Raw genomic sequence first — 24,875 nt, forward strand, 5'->3', positions numbered from 1 at the left:
TCTTTGCTGGTTATATTTGTTACAATTTGGTAACAAATTGTTAAAAATAAAGAAGAAAAGGCTAACTTGACTTTTGGGTTGGAACTGGAAGATACTAAGAAACCAGAATCCCTCTAGAGGGGGGTCAGGACATTACAAAAATGGCTGTAAGTGGAAAAACACTGGCTGAACTGGAGAGGACTTTTTTTCTCTTGGGAGAGTTACAGAAACAGACTGATGTTTTGACTAATAACGTCACAATACTGAAGGGAACAGTAAACAAAGTTGCTGAGCCTGGGAGGGATTTGACTCAAGTCTTTGCAGCTGAACAAAAAAGTTTTGCAGTTGAACTAAAAATCTCTGCAGCTGAACAAGAAAAGAAATCTGAGAAATTTGAGAATGTGATGAAAGAGAAACATTACGATTTGAAGGAAAAGGAAGGAGGAGCTATAATGCCACAGATGATTAAGGAGAGCCAGAGGCCGGTTAAGATGGATACAAAGGAAAATAAGATCAGGATGATGAAAATTTGGTTTGAATTGAAGAATGGAGAATGGAGAGATCTCCTTATGTGGAGATCTGAAGACCTATGGAATACAAACCTGGCTAAAGTGGAAATTGGAGCTTTTGGGACATTTGGACTTAAGAGAAGTAAGAAACAAGATTTTGGCTCCACTTTTAAACATGGAGGCCTGGCTGGAAGAAACATGGACCTTATTGGGACAGAGCTTCTTCGAGATTTGGTGTTCAATATAAAGGACTATCAAAAAAAAACCGGCAGAGAGGAACTGAGAGAGAATTAAGAGCCTTGGATGTGAGGTCGCCAGGCTGACTGCAGACAGACTGATGGACATTTGTTGGGGTTCGGAACCGGGAAAGGGGGGTGGGGCTTTGGGAATCCAAAGGGTGTACAATTATACTCTGTTTCATTTAATTTTGTTTTGCCACTAATATAAAAATGGGGAATTCGTGGAAGGGAATTGGGGTCGACCTTAGAAAAAGATTTTTAAGAATAAGTACTGATGTATAAAGATTGAGGTTTATAAGTTAAAATTGGTTAACTAAAATGAATTAAAGAAAATAAGGTAAAGTTTGGGGACAAGAACTTGCTGAGCTAAAAATTGGAACTGGAATACAAGAAGGGGAGGTGTGGGGAAGTCAAGGAAATTGGTTATTGATAGTAAGGAATGTAAATTTTATGTGTTTTTAATTGTTTTTTTGTTTTTTCTTTATTTTTTCTTGAAAATTTCAATAAACATTTATAAAAAAACAAAAAAACAAAAAAACAAAATGGGGACCCAAGATGAAGAACTCTGGGTGGTGCCAAGGAACTCCTAAAGGTGCTTTTAAATATGGAAGCAACACAAATTGACCTCTGTGCAGTCCTCCCCCTTGTCCATCATCATAAATCCCAGAGAGTCCTGCTTGCGTTCCAATCCACAAAAATTCCCACTATCATATTACGAAAGAAAGCATTTCTGTTTCGCTGTGGGATAGCACCAACGAGAGCCTTTATAGACCCTACGCCTAAACCCCTACTGTTGGAGGCAATAACCAAAGAGGGCTCAAAATCTGCTAAACCCGATCCACTAGTGGACACCAGAGTGGGTGTTCAATCCCAGGAGAAGAGTTATGTGGCCTCCACTCCCCTAGCAAAGAACAATGACCATCCGGAAAGTGGCATGACACCACCAGAAGAGATCGAACTCATTGCCTCCTTTGCAGGTTTACCAGTGGTGGAACAAAAAGAAATTATTAATAGACTGGAATCGCTTAAAACCCAACTTATTAGGAAGCTCAGCACCAGAATACTCACGTACAGCGAACATGACTCCCCAGAAGAACCAGATCATATGGATCTCTCAATATCTAATGCTAAATGTATGTCGGCAATGGAGGATAAGATACAACCCCAAGAAGCAACTACTAGTCCTTCCCTCCAAGCAGAACAATCCTCTGTGCTCTTAATAGATTTACATGACCGTCCATCGAAAAACATACCTGAAGAAAGCAGCACACAACAGGAAAAATCCCCTTCTACACATTCATCGATGCCAGACCTGGAACCTTCTTATAGCACTGACCAATCAAGAGAAGAGGTGCCTTTGCCAACTTTCCCAAATAGCCCTCTCGCCCAGCCTTATCCCTCTTTGCGGAGTATTATGGATTCAACAGCAAGACCAGTGACGGAACTGATTGAAGATCCAACAGGCCACATAAATCAAGTAGCCCAAAAGACCAGTAGCAGGCTACAGAGAGACCAAACTTCTGACGAGATAGCTGGTCCACCCCGGGTGGCCCACCAAACTCTTTTGGAAAAGGGGTCCGCCCCTGTTCAAAGTCCTACTCCTAGTAGATCGAGTGGTCAAGCTCAACAGTCAGATGACCTTGTAAATCCCACTCAGCCTTTACGAGAGGTTTTTCATCAGAGGAAGATAACTGATTTCTTTATTGGCTCCCCTCTTCCCGTATTAAAGTTGAGCCAATTTTCCGAATGACAGTCAATTGGAGGAACGGGGAAACCCCAGCCTTCAATATTAAGTTGGAACATTGCTGGATGGAAAAGTAAAAAATTAGATCCAGAATTCCAAAAATATATTAATTCCTTTCTTATCATACTATTACAAGAAACTTGGGTGGAGGAGGAAATTGAGTTAAATGGCTTTGAGTTTATATGTCTGCCTGCTAGCCCGTCAACGAATGGTGGCCGCCCTAAAGGTGGCCTTACAATTGGTATCTCCCTCAAACTTCGGGCTAAACTTTCACTAGTGCATGCATTTCCGCCTTATGCTATTACCGGACTGATCTCTGGTGGAAACTTCTCTTTATTGGTTACAAATGTCTATTTCCCTCCGGGAGGGTTAGCAGCTGATCTTACTTCTAGATGGGAATCCCTTGAGGATTTTTTACGTTCTTGTTATCTTAAATATCCCAATGTCCCCTCCATTACTGGAGGCGATTTTAACGCTCGGATAGCCTCAAATCGGGAGGCTCTTAAAAAGTCTAAGTGGTGGGTTGACCCCGGCGCTCAAACTTACGATCTAGTATACACCCCCACTAGAATATCAAAGGATGTAAAAGTCAATAAGGCGGGAGTGATGCTTTATCAGATGACTCTACGCCTTAATTTAATTATATTAAATGGCAGGTGTCCTCCAGACATACCAGGAGAGTTCACCCACCTGGGGTTAAAATCAAACAGTGTTCTCGACTATGTATTGGTTTCCCGGGATCTATTTTTGAATGTCACCTCTTTTAAAATTGATAATGCCCAATTTAGTGACCATCTTCCCCTGATAACCAAGTTATGTGTTGACTGGCAGTTGCTCGACCGCTCCCACCCAATCCCGGTGATTGTGGAGTCGTCCACTAAAACAAAGGGGACTAGATGGTCCCCTGCCCTCGCTCATAGATATACGGATTTTATCCGAGAAAAGTTTTCTGGTGATCAGCCGGACGTAGGAATAGTCCCGCGTGATCCTATTACCTGTATGAATTTTTTTTCTTGCCTGATAGAAGTTTTAACTCGCTTTTTTACTTCTCCAACCTATGGAGTTAAAAACGATTATTTTAAATTTGGCGCCCCTTGGTTCAACGCTGCTTGCAAACTAGCCAGACTCCATCTACATACAATATATAATGACTATAAACTTTCCGGCGCTCCGGCCTTACCTCCATCTTATTCCCTGGCTAAAAAAGCATACAAACAGGCCCAGAAATCGGCCAAACGGGAGTGGCATTTAAATCGTTGGCAGACTATAATTTCTGCCTCGAAATCTCATAACTCCCGGAAATTTTGGTCCTTAATAAAGGGAAGAAACACGAAATATCCCTTAACGGTGATCCCGGCCCCTACATGGGAGCAGTTCCTGAGAAAATATTTCTCAGCGGCAGAAGCTCCGGCCACTCATTGGAGACCTTCTAATCCCCTTCCCGTCTGGCCTAATACCGACCCTGCTGAAATCCTAGAATTGATAGCTGAGCTGAAAACTGGTAAGGCCCCTGGGCCAGATTTGGTCCCTGTTGAGGCTATAAAGCTTCATTCTGCATGGTGGGCAGGGATTTTAGCTAAAACGTTTGATGCAATAAATGCCACAGGCTTAATACCAGGAATGTGGAAGGAGGCCATTATAATTCCTGTCTACAAAAAAGGCCCTCCCGGTGACCCAGGGAATTATCGGAATATCAGTCTGCTATCATCCATTGGGAAAATATATGCCCGTTTTTTGCTGGCAAGGTTGATGAAGTGGTCAGTTGAGGCTGACCTGATTGGACATGAGCAAGCTGGATTTAGATTAAATCGATCCACAACAGACCAGGCAATTATTCTTTATCACTTAGCCCGGAAATACTCGACACCTCGACGGGGCCAACTTTGCGCAGCTTTCACAGATTTGAAAGCTGCGTTTGATAGTATTCCGAGGAAATTACTATGGGATAAACTTGCCTGTTGGGGAATAGATGGAAGGCTCCTGTGGCTTATCTCCCAACTTCATGCCGGGTCCGTGGCCAGGGTGAGATTATCCCCTGCTGGAGACCTGACTAACCCAGTGCCAGTAAATAAGGGTGTACGCCAGGGTTGTATTTTAGCGCCTCTTCTTTTTAACTTATTTATCAGTGATATGAGGAACCCATTAGCCGTCTCACAAAAATTTATCCACACCCCTCGTATAGCAGACTACCGTTGTCCTTTACTTCTCTATGCAGATGATGCGGTACTACTCTCTTACTCCAGAGTGGGTTTAAGGAGGGCACTAAAGATTTTCGCGACATATTGCCATTCTAATCATCTGTCTATCAACCACACCAAGTCCAAAGTACTGATATTTTCAAGGAGTCGAAAACTTTATTCATGGAAACTGGAGGGCACGAAAATCGAACAAGTACATAAATTTAAATATTTAGGAATTTATTTTCAATATAATTTAGGGTGGAAAGCGCACGTTGAATATCTTCAAAACAAGACAAAAGCCCTATCACACTCCCTCCTCCGTTTTTTCTACTCTGAGGGGGCCTTATTCATCCCTGCGGCCTTGAAAGTGTACAGCATCAAAGTGATGGCCACAATGGCCTATGCTGCACCTTTATGGGCTGCCTTTGCAAACCTCTCTCCTTTAGAGTCACTTCAAAGCCAGTTCTTACGCCGACTTCTAAAATTACCAACATGCGTAAGTAATGCGGCTATTCGTTTAGAAATGAAGATCCCCTCAGTGGAGCTAGTTATATGGAGGAGAGTTTTGATTTATTGGATATCCCTATGGCATAAACTCCCGAACCACTATCTCATTCAATGCATGTGGCGAGATGACTTCACAAATTTGTGGTCAGGAAAAATCCATGCCAAATTGCTGTCCTATGAGATTTCGCCCACTGAATTGCTCAAACTGGATCTAAATGTGGCAAAAAGGTGTATAAATCAAAGGCTGGATGATGTGGAGCTATACCAAAATTTCGTAGCTGGTGGTGGAGCCTGCTCGCCGTTAAATTTCGGCATAACCCCTATCTACCGCGCTCCGTCCTACTTAACTTCGCTTATGGCCGCGTCTCACCGATATGCCTTCATTAGAGCTAGGTTCAATGTCTTTCCAACAAACGTGCTGAGACATAGATTCACTAAGGGCCAAGTCCCTTCTATGTGTGCTTGTGAAATGAAAACATCTGAATCTCTACATCATGTCATGTTTATCTGCCCTTTGTACAGTTCAGCCCGTGCTAGTATACTAAACTCCATAATCCAGCCTATGGCTGACAAACCAGTAGACCTACAGCTTGCCTGGGTTCTTCAAGATGTGGATCCTTATATTACCCTACAGGTTGCTAAATTCCTAACAGCCGTCCTCTCGTACAAGAGACGGAATGGAATGTTAGCTGATTATTGATAGTTATAAGAATTTTCTATAATGACACCAGATATTGATTTTAGTGTAGTGCCTAAAATTTTTAATCTTAATCTTAAACTTTTTTTATGAACGGCTAATATCTGTCCTTGTGAGTTGTGAACTATGTTATACTACTTGTGGTTTGTCCGAGTCCGCTGTTTTATTTGATTTGTTTTGTTGTGTTGTGTTTCATGATGGGCGTAAAGCCGAATAAACATTTGATTCCTGACTCTCCACACCACACTGCCATCTACTGGGTCCACAAATGATACCATGAATACACACAAATACAAGCTCTAAAATAAATTAGTTTTATTTTCCCATAAGTATGCAAACATAACACTATCACACCCGAATTGATAGCTATGCAGAACAGGATTTCCCCCCCTCCCTCCATCGGATAGCTGCCTGCGCGGCTGTCTTTGAGGGGGGTGGAGGGAGGAACGGGCGGGATCGACATCGGATAGCTGCCTGCCTGCCTGCCTGAACATGCCGTGCCCCCGGGGGGCGCTGCGACCGGCGCCCATTGGGAAGGAACAAGACAGGAAATGGGAGAGGTATTTTTAAGGCCCCACTTTTCACATGGTGTCCTGTTGTGTGGTCGGAAAGTACTCTTTATTGTTTGATTTGGGTTAATGTCAGAATAAAAGCGAGTTCCTTCAAAATAACACATTCCTTTTTATCTTACCAATTTCTCATATTGTAAGAAGCGGAAGAAGAAACCATAGAGAGCATTCATATTTTCCTTCTGATCAATGAAGTCAAACGTTACAATTATCCATTTTAGAATGAGCACCTATAGGGAGAAGACAGATCTCAGTAAGCCAAAGCAAGGCCAAGGCAACCAACCCCTTCTGGAATATGGTCAGCGTGTACAACATCTAGCCGAATCATCACCAGGATAACTAAGTCAGACTGGGGGAAATATCATTCTTCAGAACCAAGACATCATCACCATGCTTTCCAAGTTACCTGAAAGTCACGAGAACACTTGCGAGCACAGAGCCAAGAGACAGCTGAAAGAAGAGAACCCTCTGTGAGTACGGAAATGGGAATCAGAGTCTTCAGTAGCCTAGTGCTGATCACTGTGCCTGCAAGACCTTGAAAGACACTGCTTAACATTCTGAACATCTTCACTCTTGATAATTTCTCACAAGCTCGAAGCAGCCCCGGTTCTTGTTAAGGGAGAAGGCAGGGCAATGCAGCTCCCTTGACATACTTTGCTGCCAAGGGGAAAGAGAAGAAGCCAAAACATGTTTTCTTTACCAAGCTTGGCACTGAGTGCGATGTTCAGCAAGTTCTGAATTTCTTCTGGTGCCAAGCCTCTCTCTTGCGCAATCTTTTCCACAGTCTCCAAAGGACTCTGCAAAGCTCCCTGCTTCCGTGAGGCACTATCTTGAATTAGGAAAAAGGCCAAGTGTGATTCAAATCCATTCGAAAAACCATCCTCATGCATGATGGCCTGTCCAATGGCTTGCTTTACCATCAATTGGCAAGGGAGCCCCACTGAGATGCCATGGCATTTGGAAAACTCTGGAATGCTGAACTTGCCTTTTGCTTTCTTGCTCCTTCGTTCAGCGGGTAGGGAGGTGTAGGTCGGGGCAAGTCGAAAGCTTCCTTGAAATTCCTCAGCCCCAGCCAGCATTGCCAATGGGCAGGACTTGTAGTTCAGCAACGTCTGGAGGGCCAGAGGTTACCCTTACCTGTTTTATCGGTTAGTGTGCTAAGATCTGGGCACAAGCCCAATTCAGCTGACGGTACTTAACAAGGGCTTGCTTTACACAAAACATGAGAGCTAATACACTATTCTGCTCCAATATACAAAACAGCCCCTTCTCTAGAGAAAGCTCAAGAAAATACAAACTTTGGGCTTTGTAGATGGTTGTAAAGGTTGCTGAAAGGTTTCTAGTTCACTTCCAGCTTCCAGGCTAGGCAGGACCAAGGGTTGGTGGCAGAGAGATATTTCTAGATTTGTCTGGCAGGGCAAGAAGCCTAGAATAAAATTTAAAATACTAACGGATGCAAAAGAAAGAGGTGGATTTGCACTGCCAGACCTTAAACTTTATTATGAGTCGGCCACATTTTGCTGGCTGAGAGATTGGCTGCTTCTTGAAAACACAGACATTTTGGATTTAGAAGGTTTTAACAATGTATTTGGGTGGCATGCATATCTGTGGTATGATAAGGTCAAAGCACATAAAGCATTCAAAAACCATATTGTTAGGAAAGCTTTGTTTAATGTCTGGATAAGATACAAGGATTTACTTGAGAACAAAACCCCAAGGTGGCTATCATCGATGGAAGCGAAGGCCCAGAAAAAGCTCAATATGGAGGCCAAATGGCCGAAATTTTGGGAAATTTTGGAACAAGAGGGAGATAAACTAAAATTGCAGAGTTTTGAAAAACTAAAAAATAAAGTGCGAGACTGGCTTCATTATTATCAAATAATGGAGGTATTCAATGTGGACAAGAAAATTGGCTTCCAGGTGGAAAAATCAAAATTAGAAACAGAACTGTTAGACCCCAAAACTAAGATTTTGTCAAGAATGTATAACTTGCTGTTGAAATGGAATACTCAGGATGAAACAGTGAAATCTGCTATGATTAAATGGGCACAAGATGTTGGACATAACATTATGATGGCTGACTGGGAACAGTTATGGACCACAGGTATGAAGTTCACGGCATTTAATGCCTTAAGAGAGAATATTATGAAAATGATATACAGGTGGTACATGACCCCAGTCAAGCTTGCAAAAATCTATCATTTGCCCGATAATAAGTGTTGGAAATGTAAGGAAACTGAAGGTACATTCTTTCACCTTTGGTGGACGTGCCCAAGGATTAAGGCTTTCTGGGAGATGATATATAATGAAATGAAAAAGGTATTTAAATATACCTTCCTGAAGAAACCAGAGGCTTTTCTCCTGGGCATTGTCGGCGAATTGGTGCCAAAGAAGGATAGAACTTTCTTTATGTATGCTACAACAGCAGTGAGAATACTTATTGCAAAGTATTGGAAGACACAAGATTTACCCACACTGGAAGAATGGCAGATGAAGGTGATGGACTATATGGAACTGGCGGATATGACTGGCAGAATCTGAGACCAGGGAGAAGAGTTGGTGGAAGAAGATTGGAAGAAATTTAAAGACTATTTACAGAAATATTGCAAAATTAATGAATGTTAGAATGATGTTGAAATGAAGTTAAGTGGTTTTAGCAGTAATGTTATTAAGGTTTATGTAAAAATGGATTGTTAATAGATGGGAATTTGAAGTAAAAATATACTAAGAAAAAGGATTAGGATAAGAACAAAGAAGGAAAGGATTTGCTGAATTAATTAACTGATTTGGGATGCAAAAAAGGGAGGTGTGAGGAGGTCCGGGAAACAAGTGAATGAAAGTTAAGATATGAAAATACTGATTTGTTTTTAATTGTTATTCTATTTTTTCTGTTTTTTTAATTTTTTTTCATTTTTCTTTCTTTTGTATTATTGTAAAACTTTAATAAATATTATTATATTAAAAAAAGAGAAAGCTCAAGAAAATACAAACTTCGGGCTTTGTAGATGGTTGTAAAGGTTGCTGAAAGGTTTCTAGTTCACTAGTTGGAAACAGCTTCCAGGCTAGGCAGGACCAAGGTTGCTTTGTAACTGTTCCTGTCTGCCTGCTTGCCATCGTGCATATTTGTAAACCATTTCTGCCAAAATATCTACATCTGCAATAGTAGTTTCTGGAAGCAGACCCTGCAAGAGTGCACACTCCATGAAGTCCATATGAAGAGTGTTACGGAATGGAGGGGGGGCATATGAACGAAGTCTTACTCCCGAGTAAGAGACGTAGAGCCCGAGGCAATGACCTCAAGGGAACCCTGCCACACTAGGACTCCCCTCGCCCCGTCACAACGTTGCACCAAGCACCGCACAAAAGTCCAAAACCCCGAGAAGAAAGCGCCATTTCTGACCCCGTATCCCGATGCTATACACGATCGATGTATTTTATGAATGAACAATGTATTTGCATGAGGATGCGCTCTAGCCAATCAGATGGCGTTGAATGTAGCCCTTCAGCCAATCGCAGCAATGCCATAACTCTGCAGAGGCAGCTCAGCTCCAGCTGTTTTGCACGCTCCACTGAGCGCTGACAAGGTGATGACAGCTCCTGCTGCGAGAACAACGGACTGAGTCAATCGAAACCTCGTTACTCTGTTAATCCAATCAAAACTAGATGATGTTTAGTCGTTTAGTCGTGTCCGACTCGGCGTGACCCCCTGGACCAGAGCACGCCAGGCCCTCCTGTCTTCCACTGCCTCCCGCAGTTTGGTCAAACTCATGCTGGTAGCTTCGAGAACACGGTCCCACCATCTCGTCCTCTGTCGCCCCCTTCTCCTTGTGCCCTCCATCTTTCCCAGCATCAGGGTCTTTTCCAGGGAGTCTTCTCTTCTCCTGAGGTGGCCAAAGTCTTGGAGCCTCAGCTTCAGGATCTGTCCTTCCAGTGAGCACTCAGGGCTGATTTCCTTCAGAATGGCGAGGTTTGATCTTTTTGCAGTCCATGGGACCTTCAAAAGTCTCCTCCAGACCAGAATTCAAAAGCATCCATTCTTCGGCAATCAACCTTCTTTATGGTCCAGCTAGATACAATGTAGCAATGTCAGGCCAGGCCACTTCCGCAAAGAACCGTCTGTATTAAAAAAGCCTAAAAACACTTTGAAATTCATAGAAAACCACTGGTTTCACCGATTCCCTTCATTCCACCGCCAGTCTGCTTCGTTGGCCAAGGACTTGGGAACCCCTCGGTCCCTACCAGAATTCCCCAAGCGGGAGGTCACCTACTCACAGGAAGGTACTTTACCCGTAGGTGACAATCACTGGGCAAAAGCTCTCCTCCGGACTTACCCAGGCGGCAGACTATGCAAACCAAAGTTCTATTGTCCTCTTGCAGTAGGTGCTTAGAATGTACTTCCCAAGACATATTCTGTATTTGCATGTTACCCCAACACATTCCTCCTATGTTAATCATGTATAACCCTCCCCTTTTCTGATGGAGTGGTGATGTTTAGCGAACTGTCTGCTGGGATAAGATAGGAACTTTTAAAAGTCCTTGTCACCCCGTTCTCGGGGTTCAATTCCTCTCTGAACCTGTTGCGCAATCAACTTTGGTCTCCGCTATTTGCTCCGGTTGGTGGCTGGACTCCTTCTTTGTTCCGCAGGGACCCACGGGCTCTGAGCAGCCTCCCACCTGGATTTTTCCGTAACAACAGAAACTCGACTAACCCTCTTGAGAGAAGAAAGGTGGCTTTTGCTCCCACTGCAATGTTGTAATCTAAAGAAGCACATCTTCCTACAAGTGAATAGTAGCCACCTATCTGGGGGGGGGGGGAGTGGTATGCTGAGAGACAGTGTTACGGTGGAGAGCAAATCTGTGTTCAACAATCCGAACATCCCGAGAGAAACCAGATGGCAGCTTTTTTTTACTGTGTCCACAGAACTCAATGAAAGCCAACCAATGGTTTTGCAGTTGCTTTCCATGGACATTTTGCAACCAAGCACAGAATTCCTTGAACCTCGGAAACACTTCTGATTTCTGCTTGAGCATGAAGACATGAATGTACCTGGAAAAAGCATCAATCAATACCATGAAGTACTTTGCTCCACCTAGAGAGGTTGCAAGTGGACCAACAAGGTCTGCGTGGACCATCTGGTAGGCTTTAGATGCCCACCTGCCAGAAACCTTGCCCTATTGAACTGTGTGTCATCATGATGGCCTTGGCCGGTTGTGAGTTGTGAAGGCCGCTTCCTGCAAGGCCCTTTCCACCTGGCCTGGGGGGCAGGGCCCAGACACCAGCTCTACTAAAGAGGCTCCTGGTGAGACCAGAGGGACATCGCTCGGCCTGACAAGAAACCCAAACTATTGGATTCTTTTGCCCCATCTTTTTGTGCCTGCTAAACAGCCGTGTCATGCTTATGATCATATTTTATTCTCTTGGGAATTCTGCTGTTTTAAATGTGCATTTTATATTTGACTTTACTTAGCAATGTTGGTTTTTTTTGGGGGGGGTCCTTAAGTTTTTTGTTTTGTTTTTGTTAACTTTGTGTTAAATATGTATTCTGTAGTTGACTTCCTTTGTAATGTTTTATTTTGAAATCTTTAATATTTCAGTTTTTTGTTAACTATGTTGCTTTAACTGTATACTCTATATTTGACATTCTTCAGATTGTTTTATTTATGTTTTAATATGCTGTAAACTGCTTGGAGATTTTTCTTGAAAATATAAAGCGCTATAGAAATTAAATAAATAAATAAATAAATAATAATAATAATAATAATAATGTTCATTGAAATGTTGTGTCCAAAGACTGCAGCTGATGGAGAGATCACCCCTCCCTCAATTTTCTATCAGATTATTTCGATTTGGTAAATAATTCTTATTGCTATTCTTATTGTATTGATTATTATAATTGATTTATGTAGTTCTGACGGTTTAGCTGCCTTGAGCATGAAAATAGAAAGGCAGGATACAAACCTAATCTAATAAAGAGCCCTCCTCCTCCTCCTTCTGAGCCTGGGGCAGGACCGTAGCCTGAGAGAGAGAGGGTTGCACAGTTCCCCGATTCTTTTGGAGGAATTCCACACCACACATTTAAAGCTCTTACACCACTTGAAAGAGTCCAGGCTTTCCCTCAAGAATCCTGGGAACTGTAGTTTGCCAAGGGTGCTGAGAGATGTTAGATCTGTAGCAAACAGAGGTTCCCAGGATGTGTTGGGTGAATCTGTGACTCTTAGTGCAATGCTTCTTGAAATGTGTGGTTGTGACTGTTACGGTAAATTCCGGGTGCGAGACTGCTCAGCCACCCGGCTCGTCGGACTAAGTCCGCGGGTCCTAGCGGAAGAAAATGAGCTCAGCCGGAGACAGGAGCAAGATGCGGAGATCCAAAGTTTATTGCGCAACAGGTTCAAGGCGAGATTGAACCCCGAGAATGGGGTGACATCAACTTTTAAAAGTTCCCTCCAAGTCCCAGAATACAGTGCAAGAAACGTCATGAATACATTATGGGAAGGTTGGGTTTCACAGCTTACATCATGAATATATTACAGAAAGGTGGGGTTACACGTATTAGCATTTCAGGGAAGGGAGGGGGGAGTATGCAGAGTGAGAGATATGCATAGACAAACACTTCCTAAGTACCGGTGATGTTAGAACAATAGTCCAGATATGCATCGTCTGCCACCTGGCATTGCCCGGAGGATGGGCTTGGCAGAACGATCTGACCGGATTAAGGTCTTCCTGCGTACGTGACTCTTCGCTTGAGGGATTATGGAGGTAAGGAAGGTGTCATAGAGTCCAGAAGAAACTGAGTCAATTGACACCAGAACCAAGGAAATCGGTACTATGGTTGATTTTATATGAATTTTAGAAGTTTTCAGTTCATTTTAGTCTATTCCCATATTGTTAATTGAAGTCGGAAGTGAAATGGATACATTGTTGCAGATTTTGACACTTTCAGGAGTTCAGGAGTTTCAGTTCCATTGTTCTCCCAGCAGGGAGCTGTCAGCAACTTGTCAAGAGGTTAAATGAGGCGTGCAGGGCTCACTGAGCTAGCTCTGCACGGCGAATGCACGGTTCTGATTGGCCAAAACGCGGCCATTATAGTGTATGGAAGATACAATTTGACACGGTCTACCCATGTTAGAAATGGAGCGAGAGGAAAGCTTAAGGAAAGATGGTGGGCTTATTTCGCCCGTGTAGAAAGAGGGAAAACTACTTTATTTATAGGACTAGGGGTATAGTGTGGTGCTTGTGCAACGGTGTGGGGGCTGAGGGGTTAGGGGAAAGTTGGGAGCCATCGAGGTCATCGCCTCGGGCCCCTTGGTGGTGGGTGGAGGGACGGGGAAAGGTACCCCCCCTCCTTCCGTATCATGACCATTGTCCTCATAACAGCACTGGGGTTCGGATTGCAGTGTGTGTGTGTGTGTGTGTTGCAGAATGGTTTAATTAGCTCATTCTCCTCCTAGCACATCGTCTTCATTCAACTCTGGCTGCTGAATGAATGCTTTCTTATAATCATTCTTATGTTTAAGTGGGCTTTGGCCTCCTTCCAGACAGCAGCTTGAAAGGGAAGCAGAGGAAAGCTCAAATGATGACAGAAGGCAGGGGCATCCAACAACCCAGAGTTTTGGTTTGGATGTGACACTTTGAGACTTCCCCAAAGCCCCAATTTCACTCGGCCCCATTTCACTCTGGTCCATCTGAGTATCTCCTTTCCACCCATGCCTCCCCTCCCCCCCAAATATTCACAATTAAGAAATCAGAAAACAACCCCCACCTCTCTTTCGACAGAACTAGATGGAATGATCAGGCATAGCAACTCCTGCAGAGAGGATAAAACCAAAATGTTTCCAAGGGACACATTTATCAAACAAGATATCTGCCCCTAGCTCAGTCAGTAGAGTGTGAGACTCTTCATCTCAGGGTCGTGGGTTCGAGCCCCATGTTGGGCAAAATATTCCTGCATTGCAGGGGGTGGACTAGATGACTCTTGTGGTCCCTTCCAACTCTACAATTCCATGATATCCTGTGAGGAGTAGTCAACTGAGTTTTACTCAGAAGAGATGCGTCAAAATCAAGACAGCCACGTAATTTGTGCCCATCAATTTAAATAGGTCTGCTGTGGAAAGGACTGATGTTGACTACAACCCTGATGTTTTCTGATTATTTTATAGAGCGTTTCCCTCAATACCAAAAAATGGAGGCAGAGACAATTTACTGAATTTCAAAACCACCGAAGCTTTATTGAATGAACGAATCAATTTATTACAGTCACAAACCAGAATATGGACTTATACAGAGATAGAGAACATGTAGAAGAAGAAGAAGAAGAGTTTATCACTACCCTAAGGAGTCTCAAAGCGGCTAACATTCTCCTTTCCCTCCCCCCCCCCAACAAACACTCTGTGAGGTGAGTGGGGCTGAGAGACTTCAGAGAAGTGTGACTGGCCCAAGGTCACCCAGCAGCTGCATTTGGAGGAGCGGAGACGCGAACCCGGTTCCCCAGATTACGAGACTACCGCTCTTAACCACTACACCACACTGGCTCTCATATATATGTAGGTTAAAATCAAAATCTATAAGCTAGAACACAGTAAAGAATACAGATGTGAAACTATTAAAATGTGTAGTTTAAGACCTTAACCGCTAATTTAAAATATACATGTCAATGCTTTATTATAATTAAGGCAGGTAAAATAATTATTACTCTTAATAGTATTCATTGCTATGAGGCTTCTTGAAGCAATTCAGAATACATTCAACATTAGCAGAACACTTTCCTTTACAAGGACAACTTAAAAAGCAACAATTTAAAAGCAATAAAAAAGTAATATTGCATAGGAAAGAATTCTAAAACAACAGCAATGATCACAATTAGCAACAACACACAATGAAACAGCAAGCAAAAATTGCCACTCTATCATCGCTGAGCCTTGAAACTTGTGTCTTATCCCCATAATCGAAACTGACATCAAGTCTTATGTCATCTGGAAGAGAATGAAGGAGAAGAGAGATGAATTTCTGCCACATTTACTGATTCACCAAATTGACCTGGCCCCCATTCCACCCTATTTACAAGGAGGCTTTATGGATCCTGTCTTTGGTGGCAACGACTCCTTCCAAGCCTGCAGTTTGGCCATCTTTGTGCTGTGACAGGATTTCACAGCCACATGACCCAGGAGGTCTGCATCAAGCAAGGATGCTGCAGCTACTGAGTGGGCTCTCCTTAGTCTGGAAAGTGCGTCCCATGTCCCCAGGCTGTGGGTGTTACCTTCTTTGGGGCAGAAGTGAGCCAGCTCCAGAGGGACGAGAGCATGCTGTAGAGAAAAGAAAAAACCGTACTGGATCAGATGACTGATCTGATCCTAAACCCTCCCCCCCCCCAAAAAAAAATAATGGGTGCAAGAGAACATGGAAGCAGACCCAAGCCAGGGAAGACTTGCTTCCATCATGGGATGAGTGAGTTCTATTGCCTGGCCCCAAGGTGGAAGTGTAAGATCAAGGAAGAGGGCAGGAAATGTCTCCAGCCTTGTCCGGCATCCCAGGGACACACATTGTGTTGTGCGCCTGATACCAGACTGTGATTCCTCCTGTGGGAATCCTTTCACAAGAGAGAAGGAGGGAAACCTTTTTAGACTCTGTCTCCTTGGAGTCTTCCTCATATTGGGGGGGGGGAGCATCAAATACATGTCATTTTCTTGAAGTTCTAGTGAATGCATGTGTAGTGGGAATTGGGGTTGCTTATGCGTAAAACTCCAAACTGCTCCAAGCGGGTTGTATAGCTAAACCTTTCCCTAGTTTGACAGCCCCTTACAACGCGACTGTCTCAATCACTGGCAGAATCCGTCAGTGGGCGTTTCCTGAACTTCTTCCAACATAAAAATTCCTTGACAGCCAGTCTCCGCCTAGCTTCTCTGCGCGGAAGCCTTCTGCGCAGAGTAGGCGTGCCAAGCGGAGGTCCTGCGCTCTCCCCACTGATCTCACTGGAAGAGTCTCGGAGCCTTCCCTCCGAAGTACTCTCAGCCTCCCCTTTCTTCCTGGTGTCACCTTGGTTTCCTTCCCCAGCGGAAGCTCTCTCTCTCTCCTTGCTAGTTCCCTCCCCTGCATCATTGGAGCAACTTCCCTCTCCGCTAATCTCTGATGTCAGTTCCCTGACAGCATGTGTTAGCTTAAACCACTTTTGACAATCAAGCAGCGTATCAATTTTACAGGGTAAAAATGAATAAAGGTAAAATTAAATTAAACACACAAGGGCACTGTTTATGTGGCAGTCTACCTGGCACTTGGTTGCAAGCCTCTAGGTCTTAGTTAATCCCACCCCTAAAAGCGGAGCCATTTCGCAGTCATCTCTGGACAATATAGCTTCTATTTTCTCTCTCACATCTCCACTCATCCTGTAAATAGTTGCTGCATAAAGAAAGCTTTTTGAACGCAAGAAACCCAAGAAATTGTAAGCAATTCTTCCAATCTAATTCACTGCAGTGGCAAGGTCTGGTAACACCTTTCCACATTCTGCTCCCCTCCCCCCCCCCCCGCCAGCTCCTCGTCAAGCTCAAAAAACCCGGTATACCTCAGTTGGTAAAGGGCTTCCAGCGCCATAGCAAGGGCCAATTCAGGCTGCGTAAAGCACGCAATCCGTCCCATGAGATCCTGATAGAGAACAGAGGGCGGAGGGGGGAAACGTCAGTTCCCTACGGACATCAGGTGGATTCCTCCAACCCCAAACTCAGTGCAGGAATTGGCAATTTCATGCCAAATGCCTGCACAACCCTTCTCTTGGCCAGACCCCGCCAGGCCTTCCTTCTGCCCAGCATCCCCCCAATCCCATCCCCAGCTCTCCTGCCCCTCTCACCCCTGGATACCTCATGCAACCTCTCACTCACCGCAATTGCCTTGACGGCCATCTTTTTGGAGTACCTCAACCTGTCCTTTTCTCTGGCGCGGGCCTCCGAGCAAGTGGCCAGCACGCAGCAGAGCAACATCTCATCCTTCTCCAGTTGCTGAAATGGCAAGAGTCAGGCTGTCAGTTCATGGCAGGAGGGCTTCTCTGCATCTGAGACCGCCAAAATGGGGGTACAAACAGCACTGGTGGATGGGGGGTGGGGGGTGAGGGATTTTGTATGTACTGTGCTGTTTTCTCAAATACTAACCACAGGCGATGCCCAGACCCTGCCAGTCTCTGAACCATCTGCAACAAGAGAAGAAGGAAAGGACATGGGGGCAGGTTAGTTCATTTCTACTTATTTTCCACAGTTGAGGATTAGAGCATTAAGGCCACCCCTCCTTACGCTCCAAAATGAAAAGGAAGCATTTGCTCACGTGGACCCACAGCAACCCTGGACTTCTTGGGGACTTTGCGGGTCCCCTTCTTCTTGCGGGCTGCCATGTCCCTCAGTCGCCTGAACCTAGAAGAGAAGGAGAGGGGCAGACCTTGTTGTTGTTGTTGTTGTTATACCGCCCTATACCCACAGGTCTCAGTTACAACCAGTGCTTTTTTCTGGGGGGATGCAGGGGTACGCACACCCCAAAACATTTTGTGAATCTTTGCACTTTTGTCCATTTACTGTACTGCATTTATTTTCCCCGATTTGAGCTATAAAATGGTGATTTTCTTGAGTCAAAATGAGAGTACCCCAAACATTTTTTTAATAGAAAAAAGCACTGGTTACAACATAAAAATCGCAATATAAAAACACAAAATGCATAATAAAGGTGAAAAACAACCCAGTAAAGCCCCCTCCCCAACACATTTCAAAACCTGAGACAGAAGCCTACAACCAAAATGGGGTGTGTGTGTGTGTAAGAGAAGACAGGGAGTCTTTGCAGCATAGCCATAACACAAATACGGGTAGCCTAACAGTTGCAGGCAGAGCCGTGTCATTTCACACACTACTTCGGCTGCGGGACATCGTATCAACAAGGAGAGGAGCATTTGGTGTTGTTGCATCTCCTCGGGTATTTGTTGATTTGTCGCCACGAGGGGTTGTAGTTGTGGAGGTATAGTTTGAGGAGGTTTCTGGTTATTTGTACCCTAGGTGCCCACTCACACACAACAACAAATCTCACTGCAGCCAACCAACCACACCCTAGGTCACCCCCCAACCTCTCTCACCACCAAGGAAATGCAACAAGGGAATAATAAGTGAACTGAAATATACTCAGAGTCGCGAAGTGATTTCATGCTCTTTATTCAGCTCATAGTGGTGAGGAGGAATGAATGAAAGTCCCCTCAAAGTATCTGCTTTATATACATTATTTACACAATGGGCTGCACATGATTGGCTAATTCCGGAATTCTACAGTAAGCCAATCAGGTTGTGGATTCACTTCTATCTGGAGCATGATTGGGTAGTTCCTGCCAACCAATCATACTGCTGCATTGTTCTAGGACCAATCAGACTGCTGCATTCTGAATCCTATTGTTCTAGGACCAATCAGACTGCTGCCTTTTGGATCCTATTGTTCTAGGACCAATCAGACTGCTGCAGTTTGGATCCTATTCAACTCGGTACATAACACCCCTCCCCTCTAAGTTCCAGTCCTGCCCGGGAGGTCGCATTCATAGTCCTCGAGGTACGCCGGCGGCCTACGTCTGCGTTGCGGCCTGGGGTGTTCCCTGGTCCGGGGTTCAGGTTCTGGCTCGTGTTCCAAGGATGCTGGCTGTGATGGGGCTGTTTGGTCTTGCGCAACCGGCTCGCTCAGTCGTGGTTCTGGTTCTGGTGTCCTTTCGGCCTCGCAGGTCCTCTCTGTATTTACTGATTCTGCCTCTCCTGCTGGCCCCTCGTGCTCTATGGGCCTCACTGCCCCTCTGTTCCCTTGGGACTCCTCTGCCCTTTCCTCCTGGTTTTCTCCCGGGAATCTTCGCCGTATCTGGTCACAGTGGTGGCGCCAGCATTGCCCCCCATCTGTTAGCACCTCGTACGACACGGGGCCAGTGATCCTGGTGACTGTGGCGGGTACCCATGCTGGGCCTGCCCCAAAATTCTTTGCGTACACTGGGTCCTGGGCCTCGAAGGTCCGGGGGTTCTTGCCTTCCCCCACCACTACCTCATCCTGAGCTCTATCGGGGTGAAGGCGGTCCAATCTGATTGCAAGGCGCCGACCCATTAGTAGTTCAGCGGGGCTCCGGCCAGTCGTTGAGCTGGGGGTGCTGTGCTGTGCTAGAAGGAATGTGGCAAGGCGGTACTCACAATCCCCTTGCGTCATGCGGCGAAGGGTGTCCTTGGTGGTCCGCACCATGCGTTCTGCTTGGCCATTGGTGGCAGGATGGAATGGTGCCGAACGGATGTGGCAGATGGCGTTCTGCGCTGTGAAGGTTTGGAATTCTCCTGACGTAAATGCAGTCCCGTTGTCTGAGACGACAGTGTCAGGGAGCCCGTGGGTTGCAAACAGCCTGCGTAGTACCCGGATGGCTGCGGACGTAGAAGTGGACGGTACCAGTGCGACTTCCAGCCATTTGGTGTAGGAGTCCACCACTATGAAGAATGTTTTCCCCTGAAAGGGGCCAGCGAAGTCCACATGCAGGCGTGACCATGGTGCTCGGGCGGACTCCCAGGACTGGACTGGGGCCCTTGGGGGATCTGGGCGGGATTCTTGGCAGGCCTGGCAGTGTTTGACCCAGGCCTCCATCTCTCCGTCGATCCCCGGCCACCACACATAACTCCTGGCAAGGGCCTTCATTCTTACTACCCCTGGGTGTGTCTCGTGTAGGGCTGTGAGGACCCTTTTGCGGAGGGGCTGGGGAACAACGACCCTGCTTCCCCATAACAGGCACCCCTTGTGGGCTGACAGTTCATGTTTGCGGGTTGTGTAGCCGGCGAATTCTGGCCTGGGGCTGCTGCTGGGCCATCCCCTCCACACCCAGTCCAGGACCCGGGAGATGACCCTATCTTTCTTGGAATGGTGTGCAACTTCTTGTGCCTGAATGGGGCAGTCGGGAAGCAGCTCCAGGCTCATAACCTCTTGTGCAGGTGCTGGGTCGGGGCCTGTTTCCGGTAGTGGTAGCCTGCTGAGGGCATCCGCATGGCCCATCGCCTTCCCCGGATGGTGAATCAGTGCATACTGGTAGCTGGCAAGGAAAATTGACCACCTGAGGACGCGAGGAGACAGCACTTGGGGGGTCTGCTTTTCAGGGGCAAATAAGCCAAGCAACGGCTTGTGGTCAGTCACCACGGTGAAGGGGTGCCCGTACAAGAAATCATGGAATTTTTTTACTCCCTTCACGATTGCCAGACCCTCCTTGTCGATTTGCGAGTAGTTCCGCTCGGTTGCGTTGAGTGTATGGGAAAAGTATGCCACTGGTACCTCTCCTCCATCCGGGAGTTGGTGTCCCAGGACAGCGCCAATTCCATAGGGCGAGGCATCGCATGCTAGCACCACCGGCAGCCTCTCGTCGAAGTGTGCCAAGACCGAGTTTGAGACAAGCAAGTCCTTGACTGCCTGGAATGCGGCCTCCTGGCGCTGGCCCCACACCCAAGGGGCCCGCTTGTCCAGGAGTCTGTGTAGGGGCTCTGCTACCGCCGCCTTGTGGGGAAGGAAGGAATGGTAAAAGTTCAATAGTCCCAAGAAGGCCTGAAGTTCAGTCTTGTTCTTGGGCGCTGGGGCATCACAAATGGCCCGTAGCTTGTCCCCAGTCGGGTGGACCCCTTCTGCGTCCACCATAAATCCCAGAAAGTCCACCTGAGGCACTCCTAGTAGACATTTTTCCTGCTTCACCTTGAGACCCGCCGTCTGGAAACGGTGCAGAACGGTGCGGAGGCGGTCCTCAAACTCCTCTGGTGTGGGCCCGGCAATCAACACATCATCGAAGAAGGGGGTGACGCCAGGAATCCCTTTAAGTAGAGAGTCCATTAGATTCTGGAATATGCCTGGTGCCACGCTGACACCGAATTGCAGCCGCTTTACCCTGAACAATCCTCTGTGCGTCACAATCGTCTGTACCTCTGCTGTGGCCTCATCTACTGGCAGCTGTTGATATGCTTGGGCCAAGTCCAGCTTGCCAAAAATTTTCGACCCAGCCAGGGTGGCAAGAACATGGCTGACCAGGGACTTCCGGGTTAGCGCCAACGGCTAATGGCGGATTCCCTCCGAGCTCCAGAGGGAATCGGCTCTACAGGATTAGGGTCGCACCGCTGCGGCGACGCGGAGACCCTTAAAAATCACAGGCGGTGAAGCCTGTGAAGCTGGTGACTTGGCGGGCACCATTTGTGCCCCCCCGACCCGCGAAGGAGCCTTTTTAAAGGCTCCGGAACGGGGGACGGGGTGAGTGGCGCGGTGCTGTGAGTCGTCTGCTTCTCCTGTGGAGTGAAGCCGCGTGCCATGGCCAGAGAGCGCTGACTTCTTCTTGTGATTTGGACTCCAAAATTAACAACCCGTGAGTAGTACGGAAATTGGACTTTTAAAGAAATTTTTTTTTGATGAATTAGATACGATCAGGGGAGGTGTAAACAGGAAGTCAGCCTCCTCCTCCTGTAAATAATCTAAAGCAAGGACCTGCTAACTAAGGTCGAGAGAATTTTTTTCTTTCATTATTTGGCGAAAGACATTAATTTCACGATTTGGCACTAGAAGAAATCTTACTGGAGGATAAGAGCTAATTTTGGGAGTTGAAGTGCCACCCCCCCCCGGACCCGGGAGCGATCCGCGAGAGAGCCTGCTGAAGGTATTGTAAGAGTTTGACAGCTGTCAAATTGGCTGTCAGACAGAAAGAAAGAACTTTGTTTCTGTTGCTTCTGCTGGCTATATTTGTTACAATTTGACTATATTTTGTTGAAAACAAGGAAGAACTGATACAAACTAATCTGACTTTTGGATTTGAACTGGAAAGAACAATAAGTAACCAAAATCCCTCTAGAGGGGGTTTTGGGACATTACAAGAATGGCTGAAGGAGGGGAAATTCAAGTTGAACTGGACAGAGTCTTTGTTCTCTTGGGAAAGTTACAAGGCCAAATTGATGTTTTGGCTACAAATGTTACAACTCTGGACTTAACAGTAAACAAATTCATTGAATCTGACAAGGAACCGACTCAGGAAGCTCATGTAGCTGAACAAGAAGAGAAACTGGAGAGCTTTGAGAATGGGAAGAAAGAGATATATGGTGTTCCTGAGAAAAAGGAAGGAGGAGCTGTAATTTTACAGATGGTAAAGGAGAGCCAGAGGCCTGGCATGATGGCTGTAAAGGAAAATAAGAACTTGATGGTGAAAATTTGGTTTGAATTGGAGACTGAAGAATGGAGAGATCTTCTTGTGTGGAGATCTGAAGACATATGGATTACAAATCTGATTAAGATGGAAGTTGGAGCTTTTGGGACATTTGGATTTAAAAAGAGTAAGAAACAAGACTTAGGCTCCACTTTTGAGTATGGAGGTCTGGTTGGAAGAAATATGGACTTTATTGGACTAGAGCTTCTCCGAGATTTCGTGTTTGATACTAAGGACTATCCAAAAAGCCGGCAGAGAGGAACTGAGAGAGAATTGAGAGCCTCGGACGTGAGATCCCCAGGCTGAGAGTAGATTGATTGATGGACGATTATTGGGATTGGAACCGGGAAAGGGGGGGTGGAGTTTGGGAATCCAAAGGGGGCATAATTATAATTTGTTTTGTTTTTATTTTGTTTTGTTATCTGTATGAGAATTGGGGAAATCGTGGAAGAGAATTTAGGTCGACTTTAGAAAAAAGGCTTTAAGTATGAGAACAGATGTGCAAGTATTGAGGTTTATAAGTTATATGTTATAAATTTATAAGTTAAAAGTTTAAAAGTTAAAACTGGTTTTTTTTAAAAGGACTGAAATGTAAAAAGGTTAAAAAAATGGGGATAAGAACTTGCTGAGCCAACAATTTGAACTGGAATACAAGAGGGGGAGGTGGGAGGAAGTCAGGAAAATATGTTATTGAAAGTGAGGACTTTGAATTTTATGTGTTTTTAAATCTTTTTTTATGTTTTGTTTTCTTATTTGTGTGTTTGTGTTTCTTTTTGATTTTTTTGGATAATGGAAAAATCTTAATAAATATCATTAAAAAAAAAAAGAACATGGCTGACCACTGGCACTGGGTATGCATGGGCTGTGAGGGCCTTGTTTATGGTACATTTGTAGTCTGCGCAGATGCGGACCAAACCATTAGGCTTGACGGGTGTGACGACTGGGGTTTCCCAGGGGGCATTAGGCACCGGCTCCAGCACTCCTTGCTCCACGAGCCGGTCCAATTCCTCGTCTATACGGGGTTTCAGGGCGAACGGGACCCGGCGGGCCTTGAGCCTGACCGGTCGTACTGCGGGGTCAAGCTGTAGAGCAATGGGGGGGGGCCCGTATACTGTTCCAATTTCCCATCGAAAACTCCCGGAAATTCCTTGCATATGGCGTCCACGTCCACTTGTAAGCTCGTGTGGTTCACCCCGGTGACGGCTAGCCCCAGTGCTCCAAACCATGCCAATCCCAGTAAGCTAATGTAGGGGCCCTTGACCACAAGCAAGTCCAGTTGCCGCGTCCGCCCTCGGTATTGCACCCTGAAGGTCCCCACCCCCATTGTGGGGACCTTACGTTTCTGGAAGTCCCGGAGGGTGAATGGGGCCGGCCTGAGTTTGGGACCCCCAGTAGGACACAGTTTCCTTAAGGTCCTTGCCGAGATTATGGATAGAGTTGAACCCGTGCCAAGCTCCATGCGGCATGGGGCCCCCTCTATCTGTACCTCTACATAAATTTTCTCTACGTTGGGGTGGGGCAACTGGTATACCTGGAAGTCCGTGAGCTCCGTCGAGTTGCCTTGGTGCGTTGGGCCCCGGGACCTGGGGCTCTTGGATTGGTCATCTGATGCCTGGCGTCGGGTGGGCCGAGCCCGACACACCCGGGCGATGTGTCCCAATTTTCTGCACTGCCTGCACTCTGCGTTGCGGAAACGGCAGGTCCTCCTCTCGTGACTTTCTCCACAGCTTGCGCAGTTCCCTCCTTCTCGTCGAGGCAGCTGTGGTATGTGGGCTGCTTGAGTGCGCTGCTGTACTCGGTGCACCTCCTCCCTGTCGGATCCTGAGTCGTCGGTGAGGTCTTCGAGGTGGACCCTCGGTTGGGACAGCTGGCTCGACCGTGCCTCTTGCGTCGACCTCTCGGCAGCTTCCGTTGCCAGGGCCTCCTCCAGAGCGACCTGGAACGTTAGGTTCTTCTTAGCGTAGAGGCGTCGTTGCAGCTTCTCATCCTTCAGGCCACCGACGAGGCGGTCACGAAGCATGTTCTCCAGCTCAGAGAAGTTGCAGAACCAGGTGGCTTGGTGGAGAGAGGTCACAAACCCAGTTATGGTTTCCCCAGGGGCTTGCCGCTTTGCGTAGAAGGCATTTCGACGAGCCACCACTGAGGGCTGCGGCGAAAAGTGCCCCTTCAGCTGTTCCATTATTGTTTTGTATGGAACAGTAGCGACATCTTCAGGCGCAAGGAGAGCCCGGGCGATTTCAAACGTCTCCTCTCCGCAGACGCTGAAG

Source organism: Podarcis raffonei, chromosome W (genome assembly GCF_027172205.1).
Source record: "Podarcis raffonei isolate rPodRaf1 chromosome W, rPodRaf1.pri, whole genome shotgun sequence".
Taxonomy (NCBI): Eukaryota; Metazoa; Chordata; class Lepidosauria; order Squamata; family Lacertidae; genus Podarcis; species Podarcis raffonei.